Genomic DNA, 24,134 nt, shown 5'->3' with positions numbered 1-24,134 from the left:
ATCGTTCCAGATGGATTGCAATTTCGACCAACTTGCAATATAAAATATATCAAAAAAAAAAAAAAAAAAAAAAAAACAATGAGAAAAGAAAAAAAAAAAAAAATATGAAAAAATGGAGGGTGCAACACGAGGACTTCCCAGAGGTCACCCATCTAGTACTCTCTCGCCCAAGCACGCTTAACTGCGAGTTCTGATGGGATCCGGTGCATTAGTGCTGGTATGATCGCACCCGTCAACTCTTGCGCAATCTATTCATATAAAGGCTGCCCTTATGCACTTGGCTCGAATTTAAATGCAATCGACCAATATCGTCCAAATATTTATTTCCAAACGCAATAACGAATGAGTTACACCACGTGGAGAAAAGCAACTAAAAAAATTATATGAAATAAAATGGGAGGGGTGCAACACGAGGACTTCCCAAGAGGTCACCCATCTAGTACTACTCTCGCCCAAGACGCTTAACTGCGAGTTCTGATGGGATCCGGTGCATTAGTGCTGGTATGATCGCACCCGTCAACTCTTGCGCAATCTATTCATATAAAGGCTGCCCCTTATTGCACTTGTGCCTCGAATTTAAATGCAAATTCGACCAATATCGTTCCAAATATTTATTTCACAAATGCAAATAACGAATGAGTTACACCACGTGGAGAAAACGCAACTAAAGAAATATTATATGAAATAAAATGGGAGGGGTGCAACACGAGGACTTCCCAGGAGGTCACTCATCCTAGTACTACTCTCGCCAAGCACGCTTAACTGCGGAGTTCTGATAGGATCCGGTGCATTAGTGCTGTAAGATCGCACGCATCAACTCTTGCGCAATCTATTCATATAAAGGCTGCCCATATCACACTTGCGCCTCGAATTTAAATCAAATTCGACCAAATATCGTTCCAAATTATTTATTTCAAAACGCAAATAACGAATGAGTTACACACGTGGAGAAAACGCAACTAAAAAAAATATATGAAATAAAATGGGAGGGTGCAACACGAGACTTCCCAGAGGTCACCATCCTAGTACTCTCGCCCAAGCACGCTTAACTGCGGAGTTCTGATGATCCGGCATTAGTGCTGGTAGATCGCACCATCAACCTCCAATCTATTCATATAAAGGCTCCCTATCCACTGCGCCTCGAATTTAATACAAATTCGACCAAATATCGTTCCAAATTATTTATTTCACAAACGCAAATAACGAATGAGTTACACCACGTGGAAAAACGCACTAAAAAAAATTATATGAATAAAATGGAGGGTGCAACACGAGGACTTCCCAGGAGGTCACCCATCCTAGTACTCCTCTGCCCAAGCACGCTTAACTGCGGAGTTCTGATGGGATTCGGTCATTAGTGCTGTATGATCGCACCCATCAACTCTTTCGCAATCTATTCATATAAAGGCTGCCTCTTATCGCACTTGCGCCTCGAATTTAATACAAATTCGACCAAATATGTTCCAAATTATTTATTCACAAAACGCAAATAACGAATGAGTTGCACCACGTGGAGAAAACGCAACTAAAAAAACATTATATGAAAACAAAATGGGAGGGGTGCAAACGAGGACTTCCCAGAAGGTCACCTATCCTAGTACTCCTCTCAGCTAAGCACGCTTAACTGCGGAGTTCTCTTGGGATCTGGTGCATTGGTGCTGCTATGATCGCACCCGTCAACTCTTGCGCAATCTAGTCATATAAAGGCTGCCTCTTATCGCACTTGCGCCTCGAATTTGAATACAATTTCGACCAAATATCGTTCCAAAATATGTATTTCACAAAACGAAAAAACGAATGAGTTACACCACGTGGAGAAAACGCAACTAAAAAAAATATTATATGAAATAAGATGGGAGGGGTGCAACACGAGGACTTCCCAGGAGGTCACCCATCCTAGTACTACTCTCGCCCAAGCACGCTTATCTGCGGAGTTCTGATGGGATTCGGTGCATTAGTGCTGGTATGATCGCACCCGTCAACTCTTGCGCAATCTATTCATATAAAGGCTGCCACTTATCGCACTTGCGCCTCGAATTTAAATGGAAATTCGACCAAATATCATTCCAAATTATTTATTTCCCAAAACGCAAATAACGAATGAGTTACACCACGTGGAGAAAACGCAACAAAAAAAACTTATATGAAATAAAATGGGAGGGGTGCAACACGAGGGCTTCCCAAGAGGTCACCCATCCTAGTACTACTCTCGCCCAAGCATGCTTAACTGCGGAGTTCTGATGGGATCCGGTGCATTAGTGCTGGTATGATCGCACCCGTCAACTCTTGCGCAATCTATTCATATAAAGGCTGCCCTTATCGCACTTGTGCCTCGAATTTAAATGCAAATTCGACCAAATATCGTTCCAAATTATTTATTTCACAAAAGCAAATAACGAATGAGTTACACCACGTGGAGAAAACGCAACTAAAAAAATATTATATGAAATAAAATGGGAGGGGTGCAACACGAGGACTTCCCAGGAGGTCACCCATCCTAGTACTACTCTCGCCCAAGCACGCTTAACTGCGGAGTTCTGATGGATCCGGTGCATTAGTGCTGGTAGATCGCACCCATCAACTCTTGCGCAATCTATTCATATAAAGGCTGCCCATATCCACTTGCGCCTCGAATTTAAATGCAAATTCGACCAAATATCGTTCCAAATATTTATTTCAAAACGCAAATAACGAATGAGTTACACCACGTGGAGAAAACGCAACTAAAAAAAATTATATGAAATAAAATGGGAGGGGTGCAACACGAGGACTTCCCAAGAGGTCACCCATCCTAGTACTACTCTCGCCCAAGCACGCTTAACTGCGGAGTTCTGATGGGATCCGGTGCATTAGTGCTGGTATGATCGCACCCGTCAACTCTTGCGCAATCTATTCATATAAAGGCTGCCCTTATCGCACTTGTGCCTCGAATTTAATGCAAATTCGACCAAATATCGTTCCAAATTATTTATTTCACAAAAGCAAATAACGAATGAGTTACACCACGTGGAGAAAACGCAACTAAAAAAATTATATGAAATAAAATGGGAGGGGTGCAACACGAGGACTTCCAGAGGTCACCATCCTAGTACTACTCTCGCCCAAGCACGCTTAACTGCGGAGTTCTGATAGGATCCGGTGCATTAGTGCTGTAAGATCGCACGCATCAACTCTTGCGCAATCTATTCATATAAAGGCTGCCCTATCACACTTGCGCCTCGAATTTAAATCAAATTCGACCAAATATCGTTCCAAATATTTATTTCAAAACGCAAATAACGAATGAGTTACACCACGTGGAGAAAACGCAACTAAAAAAACATTATATGAAATAAAATGGGAGGGGTGCAACACGAGGACTTCCCAGAGGTCACCCATCTAGTACTACTCTCGCCCAAGACGCTTAACTGCGGAGTTCTGATGGGATCCGGTGCATTAGTGCTGGTATGATCGCACCCGTCAACTCTTGCGCAATCTATTCATATAAAGGCTGCCCTTATGCACTTGCGCCTCGAATTTAAATGCAAATTCGACCAAATATCGTTCCAAATTATTTATTTCACAAAACGCAAATAACGAATGAGTTACACCACGTGGAGAAAACGCAACTAAAAAAAATTATATGAAATAAAATGGGAGGGGTGCAACACGAGGACTTCCCAGAGGTCACCATCCTAGTACTACTCTCGCCCAAGCACGCTTAACTGCGGAGTTCTGATAGGATCCGGTGCATTAGTGCTGGTAAGATCGCACGCATCAACTCTAGCACAATCTATTCATATAAAGGCTACCCCATATCACACTTGCGCCTCGAATTTAAATACAAATTCGACCAAATATCGTTCCAAATTATTTATTTCACAGAACGCAAATAACGAATGAGTTACACCACGTGGACAAAACGCAACTAAAAAAATATTATATGGAATAAAATGGGAGGGGTGCAACACGAGGACTTCCCAGGAGGTCACCCATCCTAGTACTCCTCTTGCCCAAGCACGCTTAACTGCGGAGTTCTGATGGGATTCGGTACATTAGTGCTGGTATGATCGCACCCATCAACTCTTTCGCAATCTATTCATATAAAGGCTGCCTCTTATCGCACTTGCGCCTCGAATTTTAATACAAATTCGACCAAATATAGTTCCAAATTATTTATTTCACAAAACGCAAATAACGAATGAGTTGCACCACGTGGAGAAAACGCAACTAAAAAAACATTATATGAAAACAAAATGGGAGGGGTGCAAAACGAGGACTTCCCAGAAGGTCACCTATCCTAGTACTCCTCTCAGCTAAGCACGCTTAACTGCGGAGTTCTCTTGGGATCTGGTGCATTGGTGCTGCTATGATCGCACCCGTCAACTCTTGCGCAATCTAGTCATATAAAGGCTGCCTCTTATCGCACTTGCGCCTCGAATTTGAATACAATTTCGACCAAATATCGTTCCAAATATTATTTCACAAAACGAAAAAACGAATGAGTTACACCACGTGGAGAAAACGCAACTAAAAAAAATATTATATGAAATAAGATGGGAGGGGTGCAACACGAGGACTTCCCAGGAGGTCACCCATCCTAGTACTACTCTCGCCCAAGCACGCTTAACTGCGGAGTTCTGATGGGATCCGGTGCATTAGTGCTGGTATGATCGCACCCGTCAACTCTTGCGCAATCTATTCATATAAAGGCTGCCACTTATCGCACTTGCGCCTCGAATTTAAATGCAAATTCGACCAAATATCGTTCAAATTATTTATTTCACAAAACGCAAAAACGAATGAGTTACACCACGTGGAGAAAACGCAACTAAAAAAACATTATATGAAATAAAATGGGAGGGGTGCAACACGAGGACTTCCCAGGAGGTCACCCATCCTAGTACTACTCTCGCCCAAGCAGCTTAACTGCGGAGTTCTGATGGGATCCGGTGCATTAGTGCTGGTATGATCGCACCCGTCAACTCTTGCGCAATCTATTCATATAAAGGCTGCCTCTTATCGCACTTGCGCCTCGAATTTAATACAAATTCGACCAAATATCGTTCCAAATTATTTATTTCACAAAACGCAAATAACGAATGAGTTACACCACGTGGAGAAAACGCAACTAAAAAAACATTATATGAAATAAAATGGGAGGGGTGCAACACGAGGACTTCCCAGGAGGTCACCCATCCTAGTACTACTCTCGCCCAAGCACGCTTAACTGCGAGTTCTGATGGGATCCGGTGCATTAGTGCTGCTATGATCGCACCCGTCAACTCTTGCGCAATCTATTCATATAAAGGCTGCCCTTATCACACTTGCGCCTCGAATTTAATGCAAATTCGACCAAATATCGTTCCAAATTATTTATTTCGCAAAACGCAAATAACGAATGAGTTACACCAGTGGAGAAAACGCAACTAAAAAAACATTATATGAAATAAAATGGGAGGGGTGCAACACGAGGACTTCCAGGAGGTCACCCACCTAGTACTACTCTCGCCAAGCACGCTTAACTGCGGAGTTCTGAGGGATCCGGTGCATTAGTGCTGGTATGATCGCACCCGTCAACTCTTGCGCAATCTATTCATATAAAGGCTGCCTCTTATCGCACTTGCGCCTCGAATTTAATGCAAATTCGACCAAATATCGTTCCAAATTATTTATTTACAAAACGCAAATAACGAATGAGTTACACCACGTGGAGAAAACGCAACTAAAAAACATTATATGAAATAAAATGGGAGGGGTGCACACGAGGACTTCCCAGGAGGTCACCCATCCTAGTACTACTCTCGCCCAAGCACGCTTAACTGCGGAGTTCTGATGGGATCCGGTGCATTAGTGCTGCTATGATCGACCCGTCAACTCTTGCACAATCTATTCATATAAAGGCTGCCTCTTATCCACTTGCGCCTCGAATTTGAATGCAAATTCGACCAAATATCGTTTCAAATTATTTATTTCGCAAAACCAAATAACGAATGAGTTACACCACGTGGAGAAAACCAACTAAAAAACATTATATGAAATAAAATGGAGGGGTGCAACACGAGGACTCCAGAAGGTCACCCACCTAGTACTACTCTCGCCCAAGCACGCTTAACTGCGAGTTCTGATGGGATCCGGTGCATTAGTGCTGTATGATCGACCCGTCAACTCTTGCGCAATCGATTCATATAAAGGCTGCCTCTTATCGCACTTGCGCCTCGAATTTGAATGCAAATTCGACCAAATATCGTTCAAATTATTTATTTCGCAAAACGCAAATAACGAATGAGTTACACCATGTGGAGAAAACCAACTAAAAAAAACATTATATGAAATAAAATGGGAGGGGTGCAACACGAGGACTTCCCAGGAGGTCACCCATCCTAGTACTACTCTCTCCCAAGCACGCTTAACTGCGGAGTTCTGATGGGATCCGGTGCATTAGTGCTGGAATGATGCACCCGTCAACTCTTGCGCAATCTATTCATATAAAGGCTGCCCTTATCGCACTTGCGCCTCGATTTAAATGCAAATTCGACCAAATATCGTTCAAATTATTTATTTCACAAAATGCAAATAACGAATGAGTGACACCACGTGGAGAAAACCAACTAAAAAAAATTATATGAAATAGAATGGAGGGGTGCAACACGAGGACTTCCCAGGAGGTCACCCATCCTAGTACTACTCTCGCCCAACATGCTTAACTGCGGAGTTCTTATGGGATCCGGTGCATTAGTGCTGCTATGATCGCACCCGTCAACTCTTGCGCAATCTAGTCATATAAAGGCTGCCTCTTATCGCACTTGCGCCTCGAATTTGAATACAATTTCGACCAAATATCGTTCCAAAATATTTATTTCACAAAACGAAAAAACGAATGAGTTACACCACGTGGAGAAAACGCAACTAAAAAAAATATTATATGAAATAAGATGGGAGGGGTGCAACACGAGGACTTCCAGGAGTCACCCATCCTAGTACTACTCTCGCCCAAGCACGCTTAACTGCGAGTTCTGATGGGATCCGGTGCATTAGTGCTGGTATGATCGCACCCGTCAACTCTTGCGCAATCTATTCATATAAAGGCTGCCACTTATCGCACTTGCGCCTCGATTTAAATGCAAATTCGACCAAATATCGTTCAAATTATTTATTTCACAAAACGCAAAAAACGAATGAGTTACACCACGTGGAGAAAACGCAAAAAAAAAACGTTATATGAAATAAAATGGGAGGGGTGCAACACGAGGGCTTCCCAAGAGGTCACCCATCCTAGTACTACTCTCGCCCAACATGCTTAACTGCGGAGTTCTTATGGGATCCGGTGCATTAGTGCTGGTATGATCGCACCCGTCAACTCTTGCGCAATCTATTCATATAAAGGCTGCCCTTATCGCACTTGTGCCTCGAAGTTAAATGCAAATTCGACCAAATATCGTTCCAAATTATTTATTTCACAAAATGCAAATAACGAATGAGTTACACCACGTGGAGAAAACGCAACTAAAGAAATATTATATGAAATAAAATGGGAGGGGTGCAACACGAGGACTTCCCAGGAGGTCACTCATCCTAGTACTACTCTCGCCCAAGCACGCTTAACTGCGGAGTTCTGATAGGATCCGGTGCATTAGTGCTGGTAAGATCGCACGCATCAACTCTTGCGCAATCTATTCATATAAAGGCTGCCCCATATCACACTTGCGCCTCGAATTTAAATGTAAATTCGACCAAATATCGTTCCAAATATTTATTTCGGAAAACGCAAATAACGAATGAGTTACACCACGTGGAGAAAACGCAATAAAAAAACATTATATGAAAATAAAATGGGAGGGTGCAACACGAGGACTTCCCAAGAGGTCACCCATCCTAGTACTACTCTCGCCCAAGCACGCTTAACTGCGGAGTTCTGATGGGATCCGGTGCATTAGTGCTGGTATGATCGCACCCGTCAACTCTTGCGCAATCTATTCATATAAAGGCTGCCCCTTATTGCACTTGTGCCTCGAATTTAAATGCAAATTCGACCAAATATCGTTCCAAATTATTTATTTCACAAAACGCAAATAACGAATGAGTTAACCACGTGGAGAAAACGCAACTAAAGAAATATTATATGAAATAAAATGGGAGGGGTGCAACACGAGGACTTCCCAGGAGGTCACTCATCCTAGTACTACTCTCGCCCAAGCACGCTTAATTGCGGAGTTCTGATAGGATCCGGTTTTTAGTGCTGGTAAGATCGCACGCATCAACTCTAGCACAATCTATTCATATAAAGGCTACCCCATATCACACTTGCGCTCGAATTTAAATACAAATTCGACCAAATATCGTTCCAAATTATTTATTTCACAAACGAAATAACGAATGAGTTCACCACGTGGACAAAACGCAACTAAAAAAATATTATATGAATAAAATGGGAGGGGTGCAACACGAGGACTTCCCAGGAGGTCACCCATCCTAGTCTCCTCTGCCCAGCCCTAAGCAACTGCTTACATATGCGGAGATTCTCGTAATAGGGGAATCCTGGTGCCAACTTAGGTGCTGGCTATGATCGCACCCGTCAACTCTTGCGCAATCTATCATATAAAGGCTGCCTCTTATCGCACTTGCGCCTCGAATTTGAATCAATTTCGACCAAATATCGTTCCAAAATATTTATTTCACAAAACGAAAAAAACGAATGAGTTACACCACGTGGAGAAAACGCAACTAAAAAATATATTATATGAAATAAGATGGGAGGGGTGCAACACGAGGACTTCCCAGGAGGTCACCCATCCTAGTACTACTCTCGCCCAAGCACGCTTAACTGCAGAGTTCTGATGGGATCCGGTGCATTAGTGCTGGTATGATCGCACCCGTCAACTCTTGCGCAATCTATTCATATAAAAGCTGCCACTTATCGCACTTGCGCCTCGGATTTAAATGCAAATTCAACCAAATATCGTTTCAAATTATTTATTTCACAAAACGCAAATAACGAATGAGTTACACCACGTGGAGAAAACACAACTAAAAAAACATTATATGAAATAAAATGGGAGGGGTGCAACACGAGGACTTCCCAGGAGGTCACCCATCCTAGTACTACTCTCGTCCAAACATGCTTAACTGCGGAGTTCTTATGGGATCCGGTGCATTAGTGCTGGTATGATCGCACTCGTCAACTCTTGCGCAATCTATTCATATAAAGGCCGCCTCTTATCGCACTTGCGCCTCAAATTTTAATACAAATTCGACCAAATATCGTTCCAAATTATTTATTTCACAAAACGCAAATAACGAATGAGTTACACCACGTGGAGAAAACGCAACTAAAAAAAACATTACATGAAAACAAAATGGGAGGGGTGCAAGACGAGGACTTCCCAGAAGGTCACCCATCCTAGTACTCCTCTCGCCCTAGCACGCTTAACTGCGGAGTTCTCTTGGGATCTGGTGCATTGGTGCTGCTATGATCGCACCCGTCAACTCTTGCGCAATCTATTCATATAAAGGCTACCTCTTATCGCACTTGCTCCTCGAATTTGAATACAATTTCGACCAAATATCGTTCCAAAATATTTATTTCACAAAACGCAAAAAACGAATGAGTTACACCACGTGGAGAAAACGCAACTAAAAAAATATTATATGAAATAAGATGGGAGGGGTGCAACACGAGGACTTCCAGGAGGTCACCCATCCTAGTACTACTCTCGCCCAAACACGCTTATCTGCGGAGTTCTGATGGGATCCGGTGCATTAGTGCTGGTATGATCGCACCTGTCAACTCTTGCGGAATCTATTCATATAAAGGCTGCCACTTATCGCACTTGCGCCTCGAATTTAAATGCAATTCGACCAAATATCATTCCAAATTATTTATTTCCCAAAACGCAAATAACGAATGAGTTACACCACGTGGAGAAAACGCAACAAAAAAAACGTTATATGAAATAAAATGGGAGGGGTGCAACACGAGGGCTTCCCAAGAGGTCACCCATCCTAGTACTACTCTCGCCCAAGAACGCTTAACTGCGGAGTTCTAAGGGATCCGGTGCATTAGTGCTGGTACGATCGCACCCGTCACCTCTTGCGCAATCTATTCATATAAAGGCTACCCCTTATCAGACTTGCGCCTCGAATTTAAATGCAAATTCGACCAAATATCGTTCCAAATTATTTATTTCCCAAAACGCAAATAACGAATGAGTTACACCACGTGGAGAAAATACAACTAAAAAAAACATTATATGAAATAAAATGGGAGGGGTGCAACACGAGGACTTCTCAGGAGGTCAGCCATCCTAGTACTACTCTCGCCCAAGCACGCTCAACTGCGGAGTTCTGATGGGATCCGGTGTATTAGTCCTAGTATGATCGCACCCGTCAACTCTTGCGCAATCTATTCATATAAAGGCTACCCCTTATCAGACTTGAGCCTCGAATTTAAATGCAAATTCGACCAAATATCATTCCAAATTATTTATTTCCCAAAACGCAAATAACGAATGAGTTACACCACGTGGAGAAAACGCAACAAAAAAAACGTTATATGAAATAAAATGGGAGGGGTGCAACACGAGGGCTTCCCAAGAGGTCACCCATCCTAGTACTACTCTCGCCCAAGCACGCTTAACTGCGGAGTTCTGATGGGATCCGGTGCATTAGTGCTGGTATGATCGCACCAGTCAACTCTTGCGCAATCTATTCATATAAAGGCTGCCCCTTATCGCTCTTGCGCCTCAAATTTAAATGCAAATTCGACCAAATATCGTTCCAAATTATTTATTTCACAAAACGCAAATAACGAATGAGTTACACCACTTGGAGAAAACGCAACTAAAAAACACATTATATGAAATAAAATGGGAGGGGTGCAACAGGAGGACTTCCCAAGAGGTCACCCATCCTAGTACTACTCTCGCCCAAGCAAGCTTAACTGCGGAGTTCTGATGGTCCGGTGCATTAGTGCTGGTATGATCGCACCCGTCAACTCTTGCGTAATCTATTCATATAAAGGCTGCCTCTTATCGCACTTGCGCCGCGAATTTAAATGCAAATTCGACCAAATATCGTTCCAAATTATTTATTTCACAAAACACCAATAATGAATGAGTTATACCACGTGGAGAAAACGCAACTACAAAAAACATTATATGAAATAAAATGGGAGGGGTGCAACACGAGGACTTCCCAGGAGGTCACCCATCCTAGTACTACCCCCCCAAGCACGCTTAACTGCGGAGATCTAATGGGATCCGGTGCATTAGTGCTGGTATGATCACACTCGTCAACTCTTGCGCAATCTATTCATATAAAGGCTGCCTCTTATCGCACTTGCGCCTTGAATTTTAATACAAATTCGACCAAATATCGTTCCAAATTATTTATTTCACAAAATGGAAATAACGAATGCGGTACACGACGTGGAGAAAACGCAACAAAAAACATTTTATGAAATAAAATGGGAGGGGAGCAACAGGAGGACTTCCCAGGAGGTCACCCATCCTAGTACTACCCTCGCCTAAGCATGCTTAACTGCGGATTTCTGATGCGATCCGGTGCATTAGTGTTTGTATGATCGCACCCGTCAACTCTTTCGCAATCTATTCATATAAAGGCTGCCCATTATCGCACTTGCGCCTCGAATTTGAACACAAATTCGGCCAAATATTGTTCCAAAATATTTATTTCACAAAACGCAAATAACGAATGAGATACACCAGGTGGAGAAAACGCAACTAAAAAAAAACATTATATGAAATAAAATGGGTGGGGTGCAACACGAGGACTTCCCGGGAGGTCACCCATCCTAGTACTACTCTCGCCCAAGCACGCTTAACTGCGGAGTTCTGATGGGATCCGGTGCATTAGTGCTGGTATGATCGCACCCATCAACTCTTGCGCAATCTATTCATATAAAGGCTGCCTCTTATTGCACTTGCGCCTCGAATTTTAATACAAATTCGACCAAATATCGTTCCAAATTATTTATTTCACAAAACGCAAATAACGAATGAGTTACACCACGTGGAGAAAACGCAACTAAAAAAAACATTATATGAAAACAAAATGGGAAGGGTGCAAGACGAGGACTTCCCAGAAGGTCACCCATCCTAGTACTACTCTCGCCTAAGCACGCTTAACTGCGGAGTTCTCCTGGGATCTGGTGCATTGGTGCTGGTATGATCGCACTCGTCAACTGTTGTGCAATCTATACATATAAAGGATTGCTCTTCCCGCACTTGTGCCTCGAATTTGAATACAAATTCGACCAAATATTGTTCCAAATTATTTATTTCAATAATACACAAATAACGAATGCGTTACACCACGTGGAGAATACGCAACTAAAAAAAGCATTATACGAAATAAAATGGGAGGGATGCAACACGAGGACTTCCCAGGAGGTCACCCAACTTAGTACTAGTCTCGCCCAAGCAGGCTTGACTGCGGAGTTCTGAATGGATCCGGTGCATTAGTGCTGGTATGATCGCACCCGTCAACTCTTGCGCAATCTATTCATATAAAGGCTGCCCCTTATCGCACATGCGCCTCGAATTTGAATACAAATCCGACCAAATAACGTTCCAAATTATTTATTTCCCAAAACGCAAATAACGAATGAGTTACACCACATGGAGAAAACGCAACTAAAAAAAACAATATACGAAATAAAATGGGAGGGGTGCAACACGAGGACTTCCCAGGAGGTCACCCATCCTAGTACTACTCTCATCCAAGCACGCTTGACTGCGGAGTTCTGATGGGATCCGGTGCATTAGTGCTGGTATGATCGCACCCGTCAACTCTTGCGCAATCTATTCATATAAAGGCTGCCCCTTATCGCACATGCGCCTCGAATTTGAATACAAATCCGACCAAATATCGTTCCAAATTATTTATTTCACAGAACGCAAATAACGAATGAGTTACACCACGTGGAGAAAACAGAACTAAAAAAAACATTATATGAAATAAAATGGGAGGTGTGCAACACGAGAACCTCCCAGGAGGTCACCTATGCTAGTACTACTCTGGCCCAAGCACGCTTAACTGTGGAGTTCTGATGGGATCCGGTGCATTAGTGCTGGTATGATCGTACCCGTCAACTCTTGCGCAATCTATTGATATAACTGCTGCCTCTTATCGCACTTGCACCTCGAATTTGAATGCAAATTCGACCAAATATCATTTCAAATTATTTATTTTGCAAAACGCAAATAACGAATGAGTTACACCATGTGGAGAAAACACAACTAAAAAAACATTATATGAAATAAAATGGGAGGGGTGCAACACGAGGACTTCCCAGGAGGTCACCCAACCTAGTACTACTCTCGCCCAAGCACGCTTAACTGCAAAGTTCTGATGGGTTCCGGTGCATTAGTGCTGCTATGATCGTACCCGTCAACTCTTGCGCAATCTATACATATAAAGGCTGTCTCTTATCGTACTTGCGCCTCGAATTTGAATGCAAATTCGACCAAATATCGTTTCAAATTATTTATTTCTCAAAACGCAAGTAACGAATGAGTTACACCACGTGGAGAAAATACAACTAAAAAAAATTATATGAAATAAAATGGGAGAGGTGCAACACGAGGACTTCCTAGGAGGTCAACCGAACCTAGTACTACTCTCGCCCAAGCACGCTTAACTGCGGAGTTCTGATGGGATCCGGTGCATTAGTGCTGGTATGATCGCACCCGTCAACTCTTGCGAAATCTAGTCATATAAAGGCTGGCTCTTATCGCACTTGCGCCTAGAATTTGGATTCAAATTCGACCAAATATCGTTTCGAATTATTAATTTCGTAAAACGTAAATAACGAATGAGTTACACCATGTGGAAAAAACTCAACTAAAAAAACATTATATTAGATAAAATGGGAGTGGTGCAACACGAGGACTTCCCAGGAGGTCACGCATCCTAGTACTACTCTCGCATAAGCACGCTTAACTGCGGAGTTCTCCTGGGATCTGGTGCAATGGTGCTGGTATGATCGCACCCGTCAACTCTTCTGCAATCTATTCATATAAATGATTGCTCTTCTCGCACTTGCGCCTCGATTTTGAATACAAATTCGACCAAATATCGTTCAAAATTATTTATTTCACAAAACACAAATAACGAATGCGTTACACCACGTGGAGAAAACACAATTAAAAAAAACATTATATGAAATAAAATGGGAGGGGTGCAACACGAGGACTTCCCAGGAGGTCACCCATCCTAGTACTACTCTCGCCTAGGCAGGCTTAGCTGCGGAGTTCTCCTGGGATCTGGTGCATTGATGCTGATATGATCGCACCCGTCAACTCTTGTGCAATCTATTCATATAAAGGCTGCCTCTTATCCCACTTGCGCTACAATTTGGATGCAAATTTGACCAAATATCGTTTCAAATTATTTATTTCGCAAAACGTAAATAACGAATGAGTTACACCACTTGGAGAAAATGCAACTAAAAAAACATTATATTAAATAAAATGGGAGGGATGCGACATGAGGACTTCCCAGGAGGTCACCCAACCTAGTACTACTCTCGCCCAAGCACGCTTAACTGAGGAGTTCTGATGAGATCCGGTGCATTAGTGCTGCTATGATCGCACCCGTCAACTCTTGCACAATCTATTCATATAAAGGCTGGCTCTTATCGCACTTGCGTCTAGAATTTGGATGCAAATTCAAAAAAATATCGTTTCAAATTATTTATTTCACAAAACGTAAATAACGAATGAGTTACACCACGTGGAGAAAACGCAACTAAAAAAACATTATATTAAATAAAATGGGAGGGGTGCGACACGAGGACTTCCCAGGAGGCCACCCAACCTAGTACTACTCTCGCCCAAGCACGCTTAACTGCGAAGTTCTGATGGGATCCGGTGCATTAGTGCTGCTATGATCGCACCCGTCAACTCTTGCGCAATCTATTCATATAAAGGCTGACTCTTATCACACTTGCGCCTCGAATTTGAATGCAAATTCGACCAAATATCGTTTCAAATTATTTATTTCGCAAAACGCAAATAACGAATGAGTTACACCATGTGGAGAAAACACAACTAAAAAAAACATTATATGAAATAAAATGGGAGGGGTGCAACACGAGGACTTCCTAGGAGGTCACCCAACCTAGTACTCTCTCGCCTAAGCACGCTTAACTGCGGAGTTCTGAGGGGATCCGGTGCATTAGTGCTGCTATGATCGCACCCGTCAACTCTTGTGCAATCTATTCGTAGAAAGGCTGCCTCTTATCGCACTTGCGCCTCAAATTTGATTGCAAATTCGACCAAATATCGTTTCAAATTATTTATTTAGCAAAACGCAAATAACGAATGAGTTACACCACGTGGAGAAAACACAACTAAAAAAGCATTATATGAAATAAAATGTGAGGGGTGCGACACGAGGACTTCCCAGGAGGCCACCCAACCTAGTACTACTCTCGCCCAAGCACGCTTAACTGCGGAGTTCTGAGGGATCCGGTGCATTAGTGCTGCTATGATCGCACCCATCAACTCTTGTGCAATCTATTCGTAGAAAGGCTGCCTCTTATCGCACTTGCGCTTCAAATTTGATTGCAAATTCGACCAAATATCGTTTCAAATTATTTGTTTAGCAAAACGCAAATAACGAATGAGTTACACCACGTGGAGAAAACACAACTAAAATAAACATTATATGAAATAAAATAGGAGGGGTGCAACACGAGGACTTCCTAGGAGGTCACCCATCCCAGTACTACTCTCGCCCAAGCACGCTTAGCTGCGGAGTTCAAATGGGATCCGGGGCATTAGTGCTGGTATTATCGCACCCGTCAACACTTGGCAATGTATACATATAAAGGCTGCCTCTTATCGCACTTGTACCTCGAATTTGAATGCAAATTCGACCAAATATCGTTTCAATTTATTTATTTCGTAAAACGCAAATAACGAATGAGTTACACCACGTAGAGAAAACGCAACTAAAAAAATATTATATGAAATAAAATGGGAGGGGTGCAACACGAGGACTTCCCAGGAGGTCAATCGAACCTAGTACTACTCTCGCCAAAGCACTCTTAACTGCGGAGTTCTGATGGGATCCGGTGCATTAGTGCTGGTATGATCGTACCCGTCAATTCTTGCGAAATCTAGTCATATAAAGGCTGGCTTTTATCGCACTTGCGCCTAGAATTTAGATGCAAATTCGACCAAATATCGTTTCAAATTATTAATTTCGAAAAATGTAAATAACGAATGAGTTACACCACGTGGAGAAAACGCAACTAAAAAAACATTATATTAAATAAAATGGGAGGGGTGCGACACGAGAACTTCCCAGGAGGTCACCCAACCTAGTACTACTCTCGCCCAAGCACGTTTAACTGCGAATTTCTGATGGGATCCGGTGCATTAGTGCTGCTATGATCGTACCCGTCAACTCTTGCGCAATCTATTCATATAAATGCTGCCTCTTATCGCACTTGCGCCTCGAATTTGAATGCAAATTCGACCAAATATCGTTTCAAATTATTTATTTTGCAAAACGCAAATAACGAATGAGTTACACCATGTGGAGAAAACACAACTAAAAAACATTATATGAAATAAAATGGGAGGGGTGCAACACGAGGACTTCCCAGGAGGTCACCCAACCTAGTACTGCTCTCGCCCAAGCACGCTTAACTGCGGAGTTCTGAGGGGATCCGGTGCATTAGTGCTGCTATGATCGTACCCGTCAACTCTTGCACAATCTATTCATATAAAGGCTGCCTCTTATCGCACTTGCGCCTCGAATTTGAATGCAAATTCGAACAAATATCGTTTCAAATTATTTATTTCACAAAAGTCAAATAACGAATGAGTTACACCATGTGGAGAAAACACAAATAAAAAGCATTATATGAAATGAAATAGGAGGGGTGCAACATGAGGACTTCCTAGGAGGTCACCCATCCCAGTACTACTCTCGCCCAAGCACGCTTAGCTGCGGAGTTCAAATGGGATCCGGGGCATTAGTGCTGGTATTATCGCACCCGTCAACACTTGGCAATCTATACATATAAAGGCTGCCTCTTATCGCACTTGCGCCTCGAATTTGAATGCAAATTCGACCAAATATCGTTTGAAATTATTTATTTCGCAAAACTCAAATAACGAATGAGTTACACCACGTGGAGAAAACACAACTAAAAAAGCATTATATGAAATAAAATGTGAGGGGTGCAACACCAGGACATCCCAGGAGGTCACCCAACCTAGTACTACTCTCGCCCAAGCACGTTTAACTGCGAAGTTCTGATGGGATCCGGTGCATTAGTGCTGCTATGATCGTACCCGTCAACTCTTGCGCAATCTATTCATATAAAGGCTGCCTCTTATCGCACTTGCGCCTCGAATTTGAATGCAAATTTGACCAAATATCGTTTCAAATTATTTATTTCGCAAAACGCAAATAACGAATGAGTTACCCCACGTGGAGAAAACGCAACTAAAAAAACATTATATTAAATAAAATGGGAGGGGTGCGACACGAGGACTTCCTAGGGGGTCACCCAAACTAGTACTACTCTCGCCCAAGCACGCTTAACTGCAAAGTTCTGATGGGATCCGGTGCATTAGTGCTGCTATGATTGTACCCGTCAACTCTTGCGCAATCTATTCATATAAAGGCTGCCTCTTATCGCACTTGCGCCTCGAATTTAATGCAAATTCGACCAAATATCATTTCAAATTATTTATTTCGCAAAAGTCAAATAACGAATGAGTTACACCACGTGGAGAAAACACAACTAAAAAAGCATTATATGAAATAAAATGTGAGGGGTGCAACACCAGGACATCCCAGAAGGTCACCCAACCTAGTACTACTCTCGCCCAAGCACGCTTAACTGCGAAGTTCTGATGGGATCCGGTGCATTAGTGCTGCTATGTTCGTACCCGTCAACTCTTGCGCAATCTATTCATATAAAGGCTACCTCTTATCGCACTTGCGCCTCGAATTTGAATGCATATTTGACCAAATATCGTTTCAAATTATTTATTTCGCAAAACGCAAATAACGAATGAGTTACACCACGTGGAGAAAACGCAACTAAAAAAACATTATATTAAATAAAATGGGAGGGGAGCGACACGAGGACTTCCCAGGAGGCCACCCAACCTAGTACTACTCTCGCCCAAGCACGGTTAACTGCGAAGTTCTGATGGGATCCGGTGCATTAGTGCTGCTATGATCGCACCCGTCAACTCTTTCGCAATCTATTCATATAAAGGCTGACTCTTATCACACTTGCGCCTCGAATTTGAATGCAAATTCGACCAAATATCGTTTCAAATTATTTATTTCGCAAAACGCAAATAACGAATGAGTTACACCATGTGGAGAAAACACAACTAAAAAAAACATTATATGAAATAAAATGGGAGGGGTGCAACACGAGGACTTCCTAGGAGGTCACCCAACCTAGTACTACTCTCGCCTAAGCACGCTTAACTGCTGAGTTCTGAGGGGATCCGGTGCATTAGTGCTGCTATGATCGCACCCGTCAACTCTTGTGCAATCTATTCGTAGAAAGGCTGCCTCTTATCGCACTTGCGCTTCAAATTTGATTGCAAATTCGACCAAATATCGTTTCAAATTATTTATTTAGCAAAACGCAAATAACGAATGAGTTACACCACGTGGAGAAAACACAACTAAAATCAACATTATATGAAATAAAATAGGAGGGGTGCAACACGAGGACTTCCTAGGAGGTCACCCATCCCAGTACTACTCTCGCCCAAGCACGCTTAGCTGCGGAGTTCAAATGGGATCCGGGGCATTAGTGCTGGTATTATCGCACCCGTCAACACTTGGCAATCTATACATATAAAGGCTGCCTCTTATCGCACTTGCACCTCGAATTTGAATGCAAATTCGACCAAATATCGTTTCAATTTATTTATTTCGTAAAACGCAAATAACGAATGAGTTACACCACGTAGAGAAAACGCAACTAAAAAAACATTATATGAAATAAAATGGGAGGGGTGCAACACGAGGACTTCCCAGGAGGTCACCCAACCTAGTACTGCTCTCGCCCAAGCACGCTTAACTGCGAACTTCTGAGGGGATTCGGTGCATTAGTGCTGCTATGATCGTACCCGTCAACTCTTGCGCAATCTATTCATATAAAGGCTGCCTCTTATCGCACTTGCGCCTCGAATTGGAATGCAAATTCGACCAAATATCGTTTCAAATTATTTATTTCGTAAAACACAAATAACGAATGAGTTACACCACGTGGAGAAAACACAACTAAAAAAGCATTATATGAAATAAAATGTGAGGGGTGCAACACCAGGACATCCAGAAGGTCACCCAACCTAGTACTACTCTCGCCCAAGCACGCTTAACTGCGAAGTTCTGATGGGATCCGGTGCATTAGTGCTGCTATGATCGTACCCGTCAACTCTTGCGCAATCTATTCATCTAAAGGCTGCCTCTTACCGCACCTGCGCGTCGAATTTGAATGCAAATTCGACCAAATATCGTTTCAAATTATTTATTTTGTAAAACGCAAATAACGAATGAGTTACACCATGTGGAGAAAACGCAACTAAAAAAACATTATATGAAATAAAATGGGAGGGGTGCGACACGATGACTTCCCAGGAGGTCACCCAACCTAGTACTACTCTCGCCCAAGCACGCTTAACTACAAAGTTCTGATGGGATCCGGTGCATTAGTGCTGCTATGATCGTACCCGTCAACTCTTGTGCAATCTATTCATATAAAGGCTGCCTCTTATCGCACTTGCGCCTCGAATTTGAATGCAAATTCGACCAAATATCGTTTCAAATTATTTATTTCGCAAAACGCAAATAACGAATGAGTTACACCACGTGGAGAGAACGCAACTAAGAAAACATTATATGAAATAAAATGGGAGGGGTGCAACACGAGGACTTCCCAGGAGGTCAACCGAACCTAGTACTACTCTCGCCCAAGCACTCTTAACTGCGGAGTTCTGATGGGATCCGGTGCATTAGTGCTGGTATGATCGCACCCGTCAACTCTTGCAAAATCTAGTCATATAAAGGCTGGCTCTTATCGCACTTGCGCCTAGAATATAGATGCAAATTCGACCAAATATCGTTTCAAATTATTAATTTCGCAAAATGTAAATAACGAATGAGTTACACCATGTGGAGAAAACGCAACTAAAAAAACATTATATTAAATAAAATGGGAGGGGTGCGACACGAGAACTTCCCAGGAGGTCACCGAACCTAGTACTACTCTCGCCCAAGCACGCTTAACTGCGAAGTTCTGATGGGATCCGGTGCATTAGTGCTGCTATGATCGTACCCGTCAACTCTTGCGCAATCTATTCATATAAATGCTGCCTCTTATCGCACTTGCGCCTCGAATTTGAATGCAAATTCGACCAAATATCGTTTCAAATTATTTATTTTGCAAAACGCAAATAACGAATGAGTTACACCATGTACAGAAAACACAACTAAAAAAGCATTATATGAAATAAAATGGGAGGCGTGCAACACGAGGACTTCCCAAGAGGTCACCCAACCTAGTACTGCTCTCGCCCAAGCACGCTTAACTGCGGAGTTCTGAAGGGATCCGGTGCATTAGTGCTGCTATGATCGTACCCGTCAACTCTTGCGCAATCTATTCATATAAAGGCTGCCTCTTATCGCACTTGCGCCTCGAATTTGAATGCAAATTCGACCAAATATCGTTTCAAATTATTTATTTCGCAAAACTCAAATAACGTATGAGTTACACCACGTGGAGAAAACACAACTAAAAAAGCATTATATGAAATAAAATGTGAGGGGTGCAACACCAGGACATCCCAGAAGATCACCCAACCTAGTACTACTCTCGCCCAAGCACGCTTAACTGCGAAGTTCTGATGGGATCCGGTGCATTAGTGCTGCTATGATCGTACCCGTGAACTCTTGCGCAATCTATTCATATAAAGGCTGCCTCTTATCGCACTTGCGCCTCGAATTTGAATGCCAATTCGACCAAATATCGTTTCAAATTATTTATTTCGCAAAACGCAAATAACGAATGAGTTACCCCACGTGGAGAAAACGCAACTAAAAAAACATTATATTAAATAAAATGGGAGGGGTGCGACACGAGGACTTCCTAGGAGGCCACCCAACCTAGTACTACTCTCGCCCAAGCACGCTTAACTGCGAAGTTCTGATGGGAGCCGGTGCATTAGTGCTGCTATGATCGCACCCGTCAACTCTTGCGCAATCTATTCATATAAAGGCTGCCTCTTATCGCACTTGCGCCTCGAATTTGAATGCAAATTTGACCAAATATCGTTTCAAATTATTTATTTTGCAAAACGCAAATAACGAATGAGTTACACCATGTGGAGAAAACACAACTAAAAAAACATTATATGAAATAAAATGGGAGGGGTGCAACACGAGGACTTCCCAGGAGGTCACCCAACCTAGTACTGCTCTCGCCCAAGCACGCTTAACTGCGAAGTTCTGAGGGGATCCGGTGCATTAGTGCTGCTATGATCGTACCCGTCAACTCTTGCGCAATCTATTCATATAAAGGCTGCCTCTTATCGCACTTGCGCCTCGAATTGGAATGCAAATTCGACCAAATATCGTTTCAAATTATTTATTTCGCAAAACACAAATAACGAATGAGTTACACCACGTGGAGAAAACACAACTAAAAAAGCTTTATATGAAATAAAATGTGAGGGGTGCAACACCAGGACTTCCCAGAAGGTCACCCAACCTAGTACTACTCTCGCCCAAGCACGCTTAACTGTGAAGTTCTGATGGGATCCAGTGCATTAGTGCTGCTATGATCGTACCCGTAAACTCTTGCGCAATCTATTAATATAAAGGCTGCCTCTTATTGCACTTGCGCCTCGAATTTGAATGCAAATTCGACCAAGTATCGTTTCATATTATTTATTTTGCAAAACGCAAATAACGAATGAGTTACACCATGTGGAGAAAACACAACTAAAAAAACATTATATGAAATAAAATGGGAGGGGTGCAACACGAGGACTTCCCAAGAGGTCACCCAACCTAGTACTGCTCTCGCCCAAGCACGCTTAACTGCGGAGTTCTGAGGGGATCCGGTGCATTAGTGTTGCTATGATCGTACCCGTCAACTCTTGCGCAATCTATTCATATAAAGGCTGCCTCTTATCGCACTTGCGCCTCGAATTTGAATGCAAATTCGACCAAATATCGTTTCAAATTATTTATTTCGCAAAACGAAAATAACGAATGAGTTACACCACGTGGAGAAAACGCAACTAAAAAAACATTATATTAAATAAAATGGGAGGGGTGCGACGCGAGGACTTCCCAGGAGGTCACCCAACCTAGTACTACTCTCGCCCAAGTACGCTTAACTGCGGAGTTCTGAGTGGATCCGGTGCATTAGTGCTGCTATGATCGTACCCGTCAACTCTTGCGCAATCTATTCATATAAAGGCTGCCTCTTATTGCACTTGCGCCTCGAATTTGAATGCAAATTCGACCAAATATCGTTTCAAATTATTTATTTCGCAAAACGCAAATAACGAATGAGTTACACCACGTGGAGAAAACACAACTAAAAAAACATTATATGAAATAAAATGTGAGGGGTGCAACACCAGGACTTCCCAGAAGGTCACCCAACCTAGTACTGCTCTCGCCCAAGCACGCTTAACTGTGAAGTTCTGATGGGATCCGGTGCATTAGTGCTGCTATGATCGTACCCGTAAACTCTTGCGCAATCTATTCATATAAAGGCTGCCTCTTATCGCACTTGCGCCTCGAATTTGAATGCAAATTCGACCAAATATCGTTTCAAATTGTTTCTTTCGCAAAACGAAAATAACGAATGAGTTACACCACGTGGAGAAAACGCAACTAAAAAAACATTATATTAAATAAAATGGGAGGGGTGCGACAAGAGGACTTCCCAGGAGGTCACCTAACCTAGTACTACTCTCGCCCAAGCACGCTTAACTGCGAAGTTCTGATGGGATCCGGTGCATTAGTGCTGCTATGATCGTACCCGTCAACTCTTGCGCAATCTATTCATATAAAGGCTGCCTCTTATTGCACTTGCGCCTCGAATTTGAATGCAAATTCGACCAAATATCGTTTCAAGTTATTTATTTCGCAAAACGAAAATAACGAAAGAGTTACGCCACGTGGAGAAAACGCAACTAAAAAAACATTATATGAAATAAAATGGGAGGGGTTCAACACGAGGACTTCCCAAGAGGTCACCCAACTTAGTACTACTCTCGCCCAAGCAAGCTTAACTGCGGAGTTCTGATGGGATCCAGTGCATTAGTGCTGGTATGATCGCACCCGTCAACTCTTGCGAAATCTAGTCATATAAAGACTAGCTCTTATCGCACTTGCGCCTCGAATTTGAATGCAAATTCGACCAAATATTGTTTCAAATTATTTATTTCGCAAAACGCAAATAACGAATGAGTTACACCACGTGGAGAAAACACAACTAAAAAACATCCTATGAAATAAAATGGGACGGGTGCAACACGAGAACTTCCTAGGAGGTCACCCAACCTAGTACTACTCTCGCCCAAGCACGCTTAACTGCGGAGTTCTGATGGGATCCGGTGCATTAGTGCTGGTATGATTGCACCCGTCAACTCTTGTGCAATCTTTTCATATAAAGGCTACCTCTTATCGCACTTGCGCCTCGAATTCGAATACAAATTCGAGCAAATATCGTTTCAAATTATTTATTTCGTAAAACGCAAATAACGAATGAGTTACACTACGTGGAGAAAACACAACTAAAAAAATATTCTATGAAATAAAATCTGAGGGGTGCAACACCAGGACTTCCCAGAAGGTCACCCAACCTAGTACTAGTCTCACCCAAGCACGCTTAACTTCAGAGTACTACTCTCACCCAAGCACGCTTAACTACGGAGTTCTGATAGGATCCGGTGCATTAGTGCTGGTAAGATCGCACGCATCAACTCTTGCGCAATCTATTCATATAAAGGCTGCCCCATATCACACTTACGCCTCGAATTTAAATGCAAATTCGACCAAATATCGTTCCAAAATATTTATTTCGGAAAACGCAAATAACGAATGAGTTACACCACGTGGAGAAA

General features: G+C 42.5%; 66 non-coding genes and 12 pseudogenes across 66 annotated transcripts; all 78 read right to left on the bottom strand.

Moving 5' to 3' along the window:
• Positions 1 to 116: 116 nt before the first annotated feature.
• Positions 117 to 231, bottom strand: LOC121221738 (5S ribosomal RNA). The gene has a single exon (XR_005919125.1). It is a non-coding gene; the product is annotated as a 5S ribosomal RNA (ribosomal RNA).
• A 168-nt stretch (positions 232 to 399) lies between these two features.
• On the bottom strand, positions 400 to 515 carry LOC121221741 (5S ribosomal RNA). Its single transcript, XR_005919128.1, has one exon. It is a non-coding gene; the product is annotated as a 5S ribosomal RNA (ribosomal RNA).
• A 180-nt stretch (positions 516 to 695) lies between these two features.
• On the bottom strand, positions 696 to 812 carry LOC121221707 (5S ribosomal RNA). The gene has a single exon (XR_005919094.1). It is a non-coding gene; the product is annotated as a 5S ribosomal RNA (ribosomal RNA).
• A 448-nt stretch (positions 813 to 1,260) lies between these two features.
• LOC121221869 (uncharacterized) lies at positions 1,261 to 1,376 on the bottom strand (annotated as a pseudogene).
• A 181-nt stretch (positions 1,377 to 1,557) lies between these two features.
• LOC121221919 (uncharacterized) lies at positions 1,558 to 1,675 on the bottom strand (annotated as a pseudogene).
• A 183-nt stretch (positions 1,676 to 1,858) lies between these two features.
• Positions 1,859 to 1,977, bottom strand: LOC121221593 (5S ribosomal RNA). The gene has a single exon (XR_005918981.1). It is a non-coding gene; the product is annotated as a 5S ribosomal RNA (ribosomal RNA).
• Positions 1,978 to 2,159: 182 nt separating this feature from the next.
• LOC121221364 (5S ribosomal RNA) lies at positions 2,160 to 2,278 on the bottom strand. Its single transcript, XR_005918755.1, has one exon. It is a non-coding gene; the product is annotated as a 5S ribosomal RNA (ribosomal RNA).
• Positions 2,279 to 2,459: 181 nt separating this feature from the next.
• Positions 2,460 to 2,576, bottom strand: LOC121221381 (5S ribosomal RNA). The gene has a single exon (XR_005918773.1). It is a non-coding gene; the product is annotated as a 5S ribosomal RNA (ribosomal RNA).
• A 177-nt stretch (positions 2,577 to 2,753) lies between these two features.
• On the bottom strand, positions 2,754 to 2,872 carry LOC121221611 (5S ribosomal RNA). The gene has a single exon (XR_005918998.1). It is a non-coding gene; the product is annotated as a 5S ribosomal RNA (ribosomal RNA).
• Positions 2,873 to 3,050: 178 nt separating this feature from the next.
• LOC121221849 (uncharacterized) lies at positions 3,051 to 3,165 on the bottom strand (annotated as a pseudogene).
• Positions 3,166 to 3,342: 177 nt separating this feature from the next.
• Positions 3,343 to 3,458, bottom strand: LOC121221633 (5S ribosomal RNA). The gene has a single exon (XR_005919020.1). It is a non-coding gene; the product is annotated as a 5S ribosomal RNA (ribosomal RNA).
• A 180-nt stretch (positions 3,459 to 3,638) lies between these two features.
• Positions 3,639 to 3,755, bottom strand: LOC121221634 (5S ribosomal RNA). The gene has a single exon (XR_005919021.1). It is a non-coding gene; the product is annotated as a 5S ribosomal RNA (ribosomal RNA).
• A 183-nt stretch (positions 3,756 to 3,938) lies between these two features.
• LOC121221850 (5S ribosomal RNA) lies at positions 3,939 to 4,057 on the bottom strand. The gene has a single exon (XR_005919139.1). It is a non-coding gene; the product is annotated as a 5S ribosomal RNA (ribosomal RNA).
• Positions 4,058 to 4,241: 184 nt separating this feature from the next.
• On the bottom strand, positions 4,242 to 4,360 carry LOC121221881 (uncharacterized; annotated as a pseudogene).
• Positions 4,361 to 4,541: 181 nt separating this feature from the next.
• On the bottom strand, positions 4,542 to 4,660 carry LOC121221200 (5S ribosomal RNA). The gene has a single exon (XR_005918732.1). It is a non-coding gene; the product is annotated as a 5S ribosomal RNA (ribosomal RNA).
• Positions 4,661 to 4,841: 181 nt separating this feature from the next.
• On the bottom strand, positions 4,842 to 4,959 carry LOC121221716 (5S ribosomal RNA). Its single transcript, XR_005919103.1, has one exon. It is a non-coding gene; the product is annotated as a 5S ribosomal RNA (ribosomal RNA).
• Positions 4,960 to 5,141: 182 nt separating this feature from the next.
• LOC121221273 (5S ribosomal RNA) lies at positions 5,142 to 5,259 on the bottom strand. Its single transcript, XR_005918740.1, has one exon. It is a non-coding gene; the product is annotated as a 5S ribosomal RNA (ribosomal RNA).
• Positions 5,260 to 5,439: 180 nt separating this feature from the next.
• LOC121221758 (uncharacterized) lies at positions 5,440 to 5,554 on the bottom strand (annotated as a pseudogene).
• A 178-nt stretch (positions 5,555 to 5,732) lies between these two features.
• Positions 5,733 to 5,853, bottom strand: LOC121221603 (5S ribosomal RNA). The gene has a single exon (XR_005918990.1). It is a non-coding gene; the product is annotated as a 5S ribosomal RNA (ribosomal RNA).
• A 176-nt stretch (positions 5,854 to 6,029) lies between these two features.
• LOC121221268 (uncharacterized) lies at positions 6,030 to 6,142 on the bottom strand (annotated as a pseudogene).
• A 182-nt stretch (positions 6,143 to 6,324) lies between these two features.
• Positions 6,325 to 6,442, bottom strand: LOC121221370 (5S ribosomal RNA). The gene has a single exon (XR_005918761.1). It is a non-coding gene; the product is annotated as a 5S ribosomal RNA (ribosomal RNA).
• A 177-nt stretch (positions 6,443 to 6,619) lies between these two features.
• LOC121221572 (5S ribosomal RNA) lies at positions 6,620 to 6,737 on the bottom strand. Its single transcript, XR_005918960.1, has one exon. It is a non-coding gene; the product is annotated as a 5S ribosomal RNA (ribosomal RNA).
• A 183-nt stretch (positions 6,738 to 6,920) lies between these two features.
• LOC121221660 (5S ribosomal RNA) lies at positions 6,921 to 7,036 on the bottom strand. The gene has a single exon (XR_005919047.1). It is a non-coding gene; the product is annotated as a 5S ribosomal RNA (ribosomal RNA).
• A 180-nt stretch (positions 7,037 to 7,216) lies between these two features.
• Positions 7,217 to 7,334, bottom strand: LOC121221369 (5S ribosomal RNA). The gene has a single exon (XR_005918760.1). It is a non-coding gene; the product is annotated as a 5S ribosomal RNA (ribosomal RNA).
• Positions 7,335 to 7,516: 182 nt separating this feature from the next.
• Positions 7,517 to 7,635, bottom strand: LOC121221250 (5S ribosomal RNA). The gene has a single exon (XR_005918737.1). It is a non-coding gene; the product is annotated as a 5S ribosomal RNA (ribosomal RNA).
• Positions 7,636 to 7,816: 181 nt separating this feature from the next.
• Positions 7,817 to 7,935, bottom strand: LOC121221722 (5S ribosomal RNA). The gene has a single exon (XR_005919109.1). It is a non-coding gene; the product is annotated as a 5S ribosomal RNA (ribosomal RNA).
• A 182-nt stretch (positions 7,936 to 8,117) lies between these two features.
• Positions 8,118 to 8,235, bottom strand: LOC121221679 (5S ribosomal RNA). Its single transcript, XR_005919066.1, has one exon. It is a non-coding gene; the product is annotated as a 5S ribosomal RNA (ribosomal RNA).
• Positions 8,236 to 8,735: 500 nt separating this feature from the next.
• LOC121221944 (5S ribosomal RNA) lies at positions 8,736 to 8,854 on the bottom strand. Its single transcript, XR_005919148.1, has one exon. It is a non-coding gene; the product is annotated as a 5S ribosomal RNA (ribosomal RNA).
• A 183-nt stretch (positions 8,855 to 9,037) lies between these two features.
• On the bottom strand, positions 9,038 to 9,156 carry LOC121221861 (5S ribosomal RNA). The gene has a single exon (XR_005919140.1). It is a non-coding gene; the product is annotated as a 5S ribosomal RNA (ribosomal RNA).
• A 185-nt stretch (positions 9,157 to 9,341) lies between these two features.
• Positions 9,342 to 9,460, bottom strand: LOC121221665 (5S ribosomal RNA). Its single transcript, XR_005919052.1, has one exon. It is a non-coding gene; the product is annotated as a 5S ribosomal RNA (ribosomal RNA).
• A 183-nt stretch (positions 9,461 to 9,643) lies between these two features.
• LOC121221972 (5S ribosomal RNA) lies at positions 9,644 to 9,761 on the bottom strand. Its single transcript, XR_005919151.1, has one exon. It is a non-coding gene; the product is annotated as a 5S ribosomal RNA (ribosomal RNA).
• Positions 9,762 to 9,943: 182 nt separating this feature from the next.
• On the bottom strand, positions 9,944 to 10,061 carry LOC121221398 (5S ribosomal RNA). The gene has a single exon (XR_005918790.1). It is a non-coding gene; the product is annotated as a 5S ribosomal RNA (ribosomal RNA).
• Positions 10,062 to 10,245: 184 nt separating this feature from the next.
• Positions 10,246 to 10,364, bottom strand: LOC121221284 (5S ribosomal RNA). The gene has a single exon (XR_005918741.1). It is a non-coding gene; the product is annotated as a 5S ribosomal RNA (ribosomal RNA).
• Positions 10,365 to 10,547: 183 nt separating this feature from the next.
• LOC121221256 (5S ribosomal RNA) lies at positions 10,548 to 10,666 on the bottom strand. Its single transcript, XR_005918738.1, has one exon. It is a non-coding gene; the product is annotated as a 5S ribosomal RNA (ribosomal RNA).
• A 184-nt stretch (positions 10,667 to 10,850) lies between these two features.
• LOC121221688 (5S ribosomal RNA) lies at positions 10,851 to 10,967 on the bottom strand. The gene has a single exon (XR_005919075.1). It is a non-coding gene; the product is annotated as a 5S ribosomal RNA (ribosomal RNA).
• Positions 10,968 to 11,151: 184 nt separating this feature from the next.
• LOC121221516 (5S ribosomal RNA) lies at positions 11,152 to 11,268 on the bottom strand. The gene has a single exon (XR_005918907.1). It is a non-coding gene; the product is annotated as a 5S ribosomal RNA (ribosomal RNA).
• Positions 11,269 to 11,449: 181 nt separating this feature from the next.
• On the bottom strand, positions 11,450 to 11,568 carry LOC121221790 (uncharacterized; annotated as a pseudogene).
• Positions 11,569 to 11,753: 185 nt separating this feature from the next.
• LOC121221833 (5S ribosomal RNA) lies at positions 11,754 to 11,872 on the bottom strand. The gene has a single exon (XR_005919137.1). It is a non-coding gene; the product is annotated as a 5S ribosomal RNA (ribosomal RNA).
• Positions 11,873 to 12,057: 185 nt separating this feature from the next.
• LOC121221668 (5S ribosomal RNA) lies at positions 12,058 to 12,176 on the bottom strand. The gene has a single exon (XR_005919055.1). It is a non-coding gene; the product is annotated as a 5S ribosomal RNA (ribosomal RNA).
• A 185-nt stretch (positions 12,177 to 12,361) lies between these two features.
• LOC121221579 (5S ribosomal RNA) lies at positions 12,362 to 12,480 on the bottom strand. Its single transcript, XR_005918967.1, has one exon. It is a non-coding gene; the product is annotated as a 5S ribosomal RNA (ribosomal RNA).
• A 184-nt stretch (positions 12,481 to 12,664) lies between these two features.
• LOC121221582 (5S ribosomal RNA) lies at positions 12,665 to 12,783 on the bottom strand. Its single transcript, XR_005918970.1, has one exon. It is a non-coding gene; the product is annotated as a 5S ribosomal RNA (ribosomal RNA).
• A 184-nt stretch (positions 12,784 to 12,967) lies between these two features.
• On the bottom strand, positions 12,968 to 13,086 carry LOC121221656 (5S ribosomal RNA). The gene has a single exon (XR_005919043.1). It is a non-coding gene; the product is annotated as a 5S ribosomal RNA (ribosomal RNA).
• Positions 13,087 to 13,269: 183 nt separating this feature from the next.
• LOC121221592 (5S ribosomal RNA) lies at positions 13,270 to 13,388 on the bottom strand. Its single transcript, XR_005918980.1, has one exon. It is a non-coding gene; the product is annotated as a 5S ribosomal RNA (ribosomal RNA).
• Positions 13,389 to 13,570: 182 nt separating this feature from the next.
• Positions 13,571 to 13,690, bottom strand: LOC107888270 (5S ribosomal RNA). Its single transcript, XR_005918764.1, has one exon. It is a non-coding gene; the product is annotated as a 5S ribosomal RNA (ribosomal RNA).
• A 183-nt stretch (positions 13,691 to 13,873) lies between these two features.
• LOC121221818 (uncharacterized) lies at positions 13,874 to 13,992 on the bottom strand (annotated as a pseudogene).
• Positions 13,993 to 14,176: 184 nt separating this feature from the next.
• On the bottom strand, positions 14,177 to 14,295 carry LOC121221691 (5S ribosomal RNA). Its single transcript, XR_005919078.1, has one exon. It is a non-coding gene; the product is annotated as a 5S ribosomal RNA (ribosomal RNA).
• Positions 14,296 to 14,477: 182 nt separating this feature from the next.
• On the bottom strand, positions 14,478 to 14,596 carry LOC121221504 (5S ribosomal RNA). Its single transcript, XR_005918896.1, has one exon. It is a non-coding gene; the product is annotated as a 5S ribosomal RNA (ribosomal RNA).
• A 183-nt stretch (positions 14,597 to 14,779) lies between these two features.
• Positions 14,780 to 14,898, bottom strand: LOC121221750 (5S ribosomal RNA). The gene has a single exon (XR_005919129.1). It is a non-coding gene; the product is annotated as a 5S ribosomal RNA (ribosomal RNA).
• Positions 14,899 to 15,082: 184 nt separating this feature from the next.
• Positions 15,083 to 15,200, bottom strand: LOC121221606 (5S ribosomal RNA). Its single transcript, XR_005918993.1, has one exon. It is a non-coding gene; the product is annotated as a 5S ribosomal RNA (ribosomal RNA).
• Positions 15,201 to 15,383: 183 nt separating this feature from the next.
• On the bottom strand, positions 15,384 to 15,501 carry LOC121221470 (5S ribosomal RNA). The gene has a single exon (XR_005918862.1). It is a non-coding gene; the product is annotated as a 5S ribosomal RNA (ribosomal RNA).
• A 184-nt stretch (positions 15,502 to 15,685) lies between these two features.
• Positions 15,686 to 15,804, bottom strand: LOC121221694 (5S ribosomal RNA). The gene has a single exon (XR_005919081.1). It is a non-coding gene; the product is annotated as a 5S ribosomal RNA (ribosomal RNA).
• A 182-nt stretch (positions 15,805 to 15,986) lies between these two features.
• On the bottom strand, positions 15,987 to 16,106 carry LOC121221715 (5S ribosomal RNA). Its single transcript, XR_005919102.1, has one exon. It is a non-coding gene; the product is annotated as a 5S ribosomal RNA (ribosomal RNA).
• A 183-nt stretch (positions 16,107 to 16,289) lies between these two features.
• Positions 16,290 to 16,408, bottom strand: LOC121221570 (5S ribosomal RNA). Its single transcript, XR_005918958.1, has one exon. It is a non-coding gene; the product is annotated as a 5S ribosomal RNA (ribosomal RNA).
• A 182-nt stretch (positions 16,409 to 16,590) lies between these two features.
• On the bottom strand, positions 16,591 to 16,709 carry LOC121221378 (5S ribosomal RNA). The gene has a single exon (XR_005918770.1). It is a non-coding gene; the product is annotated as a 5S ribosomal RNA (ribosomal RNA).
• A 182-nt stretch (positions 16,710 to 16,891) lies between these two features.
• On the bottom strand, positions 16,892 to 17,010 carry LOC121221239 (5S ribosomal RNA). Its single transcript, XR_005918736.1, has one exon. It is a non-coding gene; the product is annotated as a 5S ribosomal RNA (ribosomal RNA).
• Positions 17,011 to 17,192: 182 nt separating this feature from the next.
• Positions 17,193 to 17,311, bottom strand: LOC121221713 (5S ribosomal RNA). The gene has a single exon (XR_005919100.1). It is a non-coding gene; the product is annotated as a 5S ribosomal RNA (ribosomal RNA).
• A 183-nt stretch (positions 17,312 to 17,494) lies between these two features.
• On the bottom strand, positions 17,495 to 17,613 carry LOC121221729 (5S ribosomal RNA). Its single transcript, XR_005919116.1, has one exon. It is a non-coding gene; the product is annotated as a 5S ribosomal RNA (ribosomal RNA).
• A 182-nt stretch (positions 17,614 to 17,795) lies between these two features.
• LOC121221775 (uncharacterized) lies at positions 17,796 to 17,914 on the bottom strand (annotated as a pseudogene).
• Positions 17,915 to 18,097: 183 nt separating this feature from the next.
• On the bottom strand, positions 18,098 to 18,216 carry LOC121221435 (5S ribosomal RNA). The gene has a single exon (XR_005918826.1). It is a non-coding gene; the product is annotated as a 5S ribosomal RNA (ribosomal RNA).
• A 184-nt stretch (positions 18,217 to 18,400) lies between these two features.
• On the bottom strand, positions 18,401 to 18,519 carry LOC121221604 (5S ribosomal RNA). Its single transcript, XR_005918991.1, has one exon. It is a non-coding gene; the product is annotated as a 5S ribosomal RNA (ribosomal RNA).
• Positions 18,520 to 18,703: 184 nt separating this feature from the next.
• LOC121221683 (5S ribosomal RNA) lies at positions 18,704 to 18,822 on the bottom strand. Its single transcript, XR_005919070.1, has one exon. It is a non-coding gene; the product is annotated as a 5S ribosomal RNA (ribosomal RNA).
• Positions 18,823 to 19,004: 182 nt separating this feature from the next.
• LOC121221677 (5S ribosomal RNA) lies at positions 19,005 to 19,123 on the bottom strand. The gene has a single exon (XR_005919064.1). It is a non-coding gene; the product is annotated as a 5S ribosomal RNA (ribosomal RNA).
• Positions 19,124 to 19,306: 183 nt separating this feature from the next.
• Positions 19,307 to 19,424, bottom strand: LOC121221799 (uncharacterized; annotated as a pseudogene).
• Positions 19,425 to 19,607: 183 nt separating this feature from the next.
• Positions 19,608 to 19,726, bottom strand: LOC121221637 (5S ribosomal RNA). The gene has a single exon (XR_005919024.1). It is a non-coding gene; the product is annotated as a 5S ribosomal RNA (ribosomal RNA).
• A 183-nt stretch (positions 19,727 to 19,909) lies between these two features.
• LOC121221761 (5S ribosomal RNA) lies at positions 19,910 to 20,029 on the bottom strand. The gene has a single exon (XR_005919130.1). It is a non-coding gene; the product is annotated as a 5S ribosomal RNA (ribosomal RNA).
• Positions 20,030 to 20,212: 183 nt separating this feature from the next.
• Positions 20,213 to 20,331, bottom strand: LOC121221589 (5S ribosomal RNA). The gene has a single exon (XR_005918977.1). It is a non-coding gene; the product is annotated as a 5S ribosomal RNA (ribosomal RNA).
• Positions 20,332 to 20,514: 183 nt separating this feature from the next.
• LOC121221577 (5S ribosomal RNA) lies at positions 20,515 to 20,633 on the bottom strand. The gene has a single exon (XR_005918965.1). It is a non-coding gene; the product is annotated as a 5S ribosomal RNA (ribosomal RNA).
• A 183-nt stretch (positions 20,634 to 20,816) lies between these two features.
• LOC121221764 (uncharacterized) lies at positions 20,817 to 20,935 on the bottom strand (annotated as a pseudogene).
• Positions 20,936 to 21,118: 183 nt separating this feature from the next.
• On the bottom strand, positions 21,119 to 21,237 carry LOC121221573 (5S ribosomal RNA). The gene has a single exon (XR_005918961.1). It is a non-coding gene; the product is annotated as a 5S ribosomal RNA (ribosomal RNA).
• Positions 21,238 to 21,420: 183 nt separating this feature from the next.
• On the bottom strand, positions 21,421 to 21,539 carry LOC121221588 (5S ribosomal RNA). The gene has a single exon (XR_005918976.1). It is a non-coding gene; the product is annotated as a 5S ribosomal RNA (ribosomal RNA).
• Positions 21,540 to 21,722: 183 nt separating this feature from the next.
• LOC121221614 (5S ribosomal RNA) lies at positions 21,723 to 21,841 on the bottom strand. The gene has a single exon (XR_005919001.1). It is a non-coding gene; the product is annotated as a 5S ribosomal RNA (ribosomal RNA).
• A 183-nt stretch (positions 21,842 to 22,024) lies between these two features.
• LOC121221629 (5S ribosomal RNA) lies at positions 22,025 to 22,143 on the bottom strand. Its single transcript, XR_005919016.1, has one exon. It is a non-coding gene; the product is annotated as a 5S ribosomal RNA (ribosomal RNA).
• A 183-nt stretch (positions 22,144 to 22,326) lies between these two features.
• On the bottom strand, positions 22,327 to 22,445 carry LOC121221690 (5S ribosomal RNA). Its single transcript, XR_005919077.1, has one exon. It is a non-coding gene; the product is annotated as a 5S ribosomal RNA (ribosomal RNA).
• Positions 22,446 to 22,628: 183 nt separating this feature from the next.
• Positions 22,629 to 22,747, bottom strand: LOC121221699 (5S ribosomal RNA). The gene has a single exon (XR_005919086.1). It is a non-coding gene; the product is annotated as a 5S ribosomal RNA (ribosomal RNA).
• A 183-nt stretch (positions 22,748 to 22,930) lies between these two features.
• On the bottom strand, positions 22,931 to 23,049 carry LOC121221673 (5S ribosomal RNA). The gene has a single exon (XR_005919060.1). It is a non-coding gene; the product is annotated as a 5S ribosomal RNA (ribosomal RNA).
• Positions 23,050 to 23,232: 183 nt separating this feature from the next.
• On the bottom strand, positions 23,233 to 23,351 carry LOC121221306 (5S ribosomal RNA). The gene has a single exon (XR_005918743.1). It is a non-coding gene; the product is annotated as a 5S ribosomal RNA (ribosomal RNA).
• A 182-nt stretch (positions 23,352 to 23,533) lies between these two features.
• LOC107890153 (5S ribosomal RNA) lies at positions 23,534 to 23,652 on the bottom strand. The gene has a single exon (XR_001681866.2). It is a non-coding gene; the product is annotated as a 5S ribosomal RNA (ribosomal RNA).
• A 183-nt stretch (positions 23,653 to 23,835) lies between these two features.
• LOC121221863 (uncharacterized) lies at positions 23,836 to 23,988 on the bottom strand (annotated as a pseudogene).
• Between the last annotated feature and the right edge of the window lie 146 nt (positions 23,989 to 24,134).

This window comes from Gossypium hirsutum, chromosome D09 (assembly GCF_007990345.1).
Source record: "Gossypium hirsutum isolate 1008001.06 chromosome D09, Gossypium_hirsutum_v2.1, whole genome shotgun sequence".
Classification (NCBI taxonomy): Eukaryota; Viridiplantae; Streptophyta; class Magnoliopsida; order Malvales; family Malvaceae; genus Gossypium; species Gossypium hirsutum.
The sequence above is the reverse complement of the archived record's forward strand: the minus strand, read 5'-3'. Positions and strand labels throughout refer to the sequence as shown.